We start from the raw sequence: 5762 nt of genomic DNA, 5'->3' as shown, positions 1-5762 counted from the left end.
TTTTACAATATCGTACATGCCTAGCAAAGGTTTTGATTACCCTCCAATAACAAGAAGGGTTTTGAGCGGAATTACGCGAAACAATTCCATGTTTGAATTAATTTGGCCACAGTGTTGCATTATTCAATAACTATTTCCATTCAAGCTTGTTTACTAGTCTTGAGATGCATCAAAATCGAACGCAGCTCCCATGAGGACTTGGGAAAGTTTTCCGTATAAAATTCCCTGTAAAATCAGTATTACTACGTTCCGAAAGTAAAGATGATCCATATCTGACTATGAACCGAGTTCGCTTGTTAACGAGAATACGGTTTTAATTTACCTTGATTTGGAACTCTGGCCTAGCTTAAACGCAGAACTTTTCTAGGAAACGGAGAAGCGAATCAACTCCTTTAACCAAGTGCATCAAAAGGTCGATTTTTAAATCTATCATGTTCGTTCGTTCCGAAGTTAGCCTTTTTCTTGGATTAAAAATTAAAAAGAATGTCAATAAGTAAATGCGTAACGGACGTGACTAAGCAACTATCAATACGCATTGTTTGCGGTATGATTTGGCTCCAAACTTCTTATTCAATGAGCAATTGGAAAAATAAGAAACTCTTAACGGGGTCGTGACCTTTTCTTGTTGAGTCCACAATATTAGGTCAATCTTAGCCGGTAGGGCTTGTTTAGTGCCTGTGAAAGGAGTATTCATTTGAAAAATGAGTGTGAGGGTGACACGTAATTTTTGTCAAGGCAAGAATTAAGTTCAGTGGTCTACGTATACAGTTCATTCAAAAGTTGACCTTTTCATGTGCCAAATATTGTGTATAAGTTATTGTAATTTATTTTGATGTCCAAGAATTCTATTTGTTCTTATATAAAAACAATGGTGCAAGTTCAGAATCTCAGCCAGTGAACTTTATCGTTGTGTTAGACCCAATTGGATTAGTTAGTCAGTCTACGAAAAGTTCAAGTTAGAAAATTGTTATCAAACACTCATTTGAAAAAGTTCTGGTCAAAGAAACTGAATTTTATGTTGTGAAAGACAAATTACCAGATGAAGTAAAAGGAAAGAAACATTGAAATGTAATGCCACATTAGCCACAATGCATGGTGGTTATGATTCTGTTGGATTTTCATTCATTTATCTCATGCATTATAAGGAATTTTAAAAGAGCCAAGAAGTTTAGATATGTTCTGTATTTTCCATTTTGTATTTATTCACTCAGGAGAAAAGGCACAGAATTTTTTGAGACTTATAGTAAAACCATATTGCATAACCAAGTTATTGAGGAAAAGAGCTTGAAAATTAGGCTTGTGGGAGAGGATTTTCAATTTAGCACACCAGCCTGGGAGAGTAAGGAGATGGCTGGGCTAAATAAAAAATGTATTACTTTCTGAAACCAGGTAATTCACCAATTCACTGAGTGCCAAAGCAATTAAATAGTGGAATTATCACAAGCTTTGGTGGAAATCTGTTAATAATTAATTTATACATTTTTAAATAGGAAGAAGACTATCTATCATGATATGGCTATCTCAGCTGATGAGAAACATTGGAATCAAGGTTAAAATTCAGAAAAGGAGTATTTATGCACCCCATCCTCAACAGCTACGAGTTATGAAAGGCAAGTAAAACAGAGAATCAACTTATTGAAATGGTTTCCACTTGATTAAAGTTGAGGGTGATGTTTAAAAAATTCTACAGCACTCAAAGGTTCCTTTTCACTCTCTTATAGACTTTTTCATGTTTCATTGGTAACAGTGTTTTGGCTAACATATTTGTTCTTTTGCAGAAATTCAAACAATTCCCCTGGAGCTTGATTGCAAAGGTTAGTATGTGTGTCCAGTAATTTGTGTCAAGAATTAAACTTGCTTATGATACTAAGACTCGTAGGGTATATTGGAATTAAATTTTCTGCAAATCCAAGGCTATCACTTGCAGAGGATTCTAGGCCTAGACTTGCTCAACATGCTTGCTCTTTGACTCTCTGAGGATACTGGTCTTGGACTCGCTGAGGACACCAGGCTTTGACTTGCTGAGGATACTGGTCTTTGACTTGCTGAGGATACTGGACTTTGACTCGCTGAGGATACTGGTCTTTGACTTGCTGAGGATACTGGACTTTGACTTGCTGAGGATACTGGGCTTTGACTCGCTGAAGATACTGGACTTTGACCTGCTGAGGATACTGGTCTTTGACTCGCTGAGGATTTCAGACTCTGACTCGCAGAGGATACTGGACTTTGACTTGCTGAGGATATTGGACTTTGACTCGCTGAGGATAATGGGCTGTGACTCAATGAGGATACTAGACTCTAAGTCTGGCTCACTGAGAATAAGTCTGGTTGACTCGCTGAGAATAGGTCTGGTTGGCTCGCTGAGAAAAGGTCTGGTTGACGCGCTGAGAATAGGTCTGGTTGACTCGCTGAGAATAGGTCTGGTTGGCTCGCTGGGAATATGTCTGGTTGGCTCGCTGAGAATAGGTCTGATTGGCTCGCTGAGAAAAAGTCTGGTTGGCTCGCTGAGAACAATTCTGGTTGGCTCGCTGAGAATGGGTCTAGTTGGCTTGCTGAGAATAAGTCTAGTTGGCTCGCTGAGAACAAGTCTGGTTGGCTCGCTGAGAAAAAGTCTGGTTGGCTCACTGGGAATAAGTCTGACTTAAGACTTAGAGCATTGTCTCAATCTTATTTTTCTCTACTTATCAGAGTAAAGTGCAAAGGAAGAAAATGAAATTGATTGATCATTTTAGTCAGAAGTGTTAGTTTTAAACCACAAAATATGTGAAATATTTTTGTATTGCTATAATAAAAAATTATTTTCACCAACAATTCTGAAATAGGGTTAGTTATAGTGGGAGTATGTCTTTCTGTCACAAGAAAGACATACTCCCACTTGTTTTTCCTCCTTTTTTCCTAGTAGAACTGTCTAAGGACAAGTGATGGATGTGTGCTGTGTAACAATGAAGCTGTGCATGAATAGAAGTGGTAGGTGTGAATGATTTTTGTCTCACATTTGAACTTTAAAGTAACATCCCCCACCTTTCCTCCACAAAAAGATTACCAGAATACTAAATGCCAAGTTGTCAGCCCTGTCTCTTACAAGTTAGTTGATTTTTGGCACTTAATTTAGTTTATAATTTCCTATCCATGGCTTATATTTCTCTTCCTTGACATGGCCATAATCACTGCCATTTCTGGGTTTAACTTATTTATCATTCTCGACCTAGAGTTCCTCCTTGTCTGTTGGAAGTCACATCATCCATCTAAAAGGCTTTTTTTTTTACTGTTAAGAGTGGTTCATCTTCCTATTACCCACCCCTGTCATCTGAAATTGACTTTCCCTCAAACTTCACACCTCACTCTTTGTATTTGTTTCTCTTCCACAGTTAATGACTGGAATGGGAATTCACAGAAATGCAGTCCAATGATATTTATCATGTGTCAAATGAATCTTGAATATTAATAAAAGCCGTTCAAATATACTGGCTGACTAACCAAAATTAGTCATGGTAGCATGGGGGAAATCTTATGGGGAGATAATAACAACCCTCGTAATGTAATTGCTGTGGCAGACCCGCTTTCGCCTATGTCAGAACAAAATTATCGTGTAGACACTAGACAAAAACACGCTTTACTGACTAAGGATGATGTGGGTCAAAGGCCAAGTATTGGCCCGTGCGAGTATCCTTTCTGTATGCATTAGTGGTAATGACACCTCTGGCGTCCCAATTTAATGACGTATCGAGGAAGGGAAACTCGATCTGGAAAACAGGAAGAGCAATAACTGAGCCATAAAGAGCACATAAAAGAGACGCGGCTTGCTCACACTCAAAACTCAGAAGATACACAACACGCTAATGAAACAGGACACGTTCTTGTTTGGAACCAGGTTAAGGTTATTGACCCGTAGGGTCAAGGAAGCCATCCATATTAGACTCCATCCAATAACATCAATAGGGATAGCGGTTGACAACATAACAGCCGGTCAACAACAAAGAGAACTTAAGAGGAAACAACATGTATTAGTTGGAAAAATAATGAGGAGCGAAACGCACGAAAGACAGTGCACCAAATCGACCAATGACGACAAACAAAGGTGTAGTAGACATGTTCGAATATAGCGGTTGATAGTCTGTTATCGCGCTCCTTGGCTGATTGATTTTGTTATTTCGTGTGCAACATGGATCTCCTCTATTTTAGTAATTTAAAGCGCGCGAACCCTTCAAGGATAATCCGATGGTTTCAAAACCGGGGATTATTGGCCAATCCATTGCACTGCGGCGTGTGCAACCAAGACATGATAATGGTTCAACGAAACGATGCCCACGTGGACGGATTTCGATGGTAGGGAGGAGAATTTGTCTACTAGATTTCGCATGAAAGTGATTATAGATCAAGTGTTGAGGCCTCAAATATTTTAGTCTTCGTTTTGTAGTATTCCGGTAAAAGATTAATTTTGACGAAGTCGATGGAGACTTGTACGCGAGAGAACATTATCCTCTAAAATGCGACTAAGAAGCTCAGCAATATAACCATAATTATGGTCAGTTAAAATCAATCTTATTTATCTCCAACTTGATATGTTTGATTTAGGAAAATAAAACAAACACACACAAAAGAAACAAAACGAAACGAAAACCAAAACAGCCTCAACATAAGCGCTTTAGTGATCATCTGCTCGTAATTTGTTCCTCGTGAACGACAGGCACCGCGCAGGTGGGCTACGGTTGACGCCCCGTTTTCGATTGATAAAATGTAAATTAAGTGTAGTTCGAAAGGATGTATGATTCCCTTGTCACTTCTTCATTTTCCATTTTGTTTTCCTTTTTTTTTCCCGAGACAGCTCGGATATTAACGAATCCCGGCAAATGTTTAAAACGGTCGTCTCATCTTGTCTCACCCTTTGTTTAGGAGATGCTATACTTGCAAGATTGACAAATTCTTTCTTTGCCAAGTTTGTTTCTGCATTTCTAAATATAGCAAACTTGAAATAAAGTAACAAGAAACCCCCTATAAAGTTAAATTTTTTTAGACTCATAAGCATAAAGGAAATTTGCCTGTGAACTGCAACATTAAAAAAATCAAGGCCTTTTTCTTTACCTTTAAAGATGACAAGGACAAGGGAGAGCACAGAGATAAGGTTGAGGAGAACAAGACTTTAAGTGAGGGTACGATTTGACAAACACAATTTATTAAGTGTCATGGCTAGTGAATTTCTTCAGCTTTCTAATTTGCTCAAAGCATTCCAAAATGGGAAATTCCACTCCCAGATGACCAATAGCAAAACCCTATAAACAACTCACCACAACAATTTCTTCTTACTATACCCACAGAACTAGAAAAGAAGAAAAAGAAGAAGACACGGAAGAGAAGAAAGAAGAAAAATATTGCATCTCTACAAGAAGGCAACAAAGAAACTAGTGAAAGTGTAGAAGTTGTAAATGAGAGCAACAATTAGCCTTTAGTGACAGTGCAGTGCCTTGTACTTAGCCTTAAGTTTTCTTTTCATTCCTGTCATAAAGTTTTCTTTGTAAATATGATGAGAATAAATGATATCAAGTTTTCCAACATGTATTAGTTGTTTGGTATATTTGACAACATTTTCCAGAGGCAAAGAGATCATTGAGCTATAATAAATATGCTACAGATAATAACAATTTTTGTTTTGGTCATCATGGTCATTAACCAAATATATTCCCCTCATTATTTGTTTCTTAAAAACTATAACAAAATCATTTTATAAATCAAAGCTCTCTTTCTAAAACTATCCTTTTTTC

At 37.7% G+C, this 5762-nt stretch overlaps 1 long non-coding RNA gene across 5 annotated transcripts; it reads left to right on the top strand.

Moving 5' to 3' along the window:
- Window positions 1–401: 401 nt before the first annotated feature.
- Window positions 402–5553, top strand: LOC149046683 (uncharacterized). 5 transcript variants are annotated; one of them, XR_016185861.1, is made up of 6 exons: window positions 402–1610; window positions 1779–1814; window positions 2906–2970; window positions 3372–4329; window positions 5094–5153; window positions 5319–5553. It is a non-coding gene; the product is annotated as an uncharacterized LOC149046683 (long non-coding RNA). The 5 variants fall into 5 exon arrangements; XR_016185862.1 differs by having other exon boundaries at window positions 403–1610; window positions 3372–4081; XR_016185863.1 differs by lacking the exon at window positions 5094–5153.
- Window positions 5554–5762: the final 209 nt, after the last annotated feature.

Source organism: Pocillopora damicornis, chromosome 4 (assembly GCF_964200805.1).
Source record: "Pocillopora damicornis chromosome 4, jaPocDami1.2, whole genome shotgun sequence".
NCBI classification, from domain to species: domain Eukaryota; kingdom Metazoa; phylum Cnidaria; class Anthozoa; order Scleractinia; family Pocilloporidae; genus Pocillopora; species Pocillopora damicornis.
Note: the sequence above shows the minus strand (reverse complement) of the source record. Positions and strands in the feature narration are given on the sequence as shown.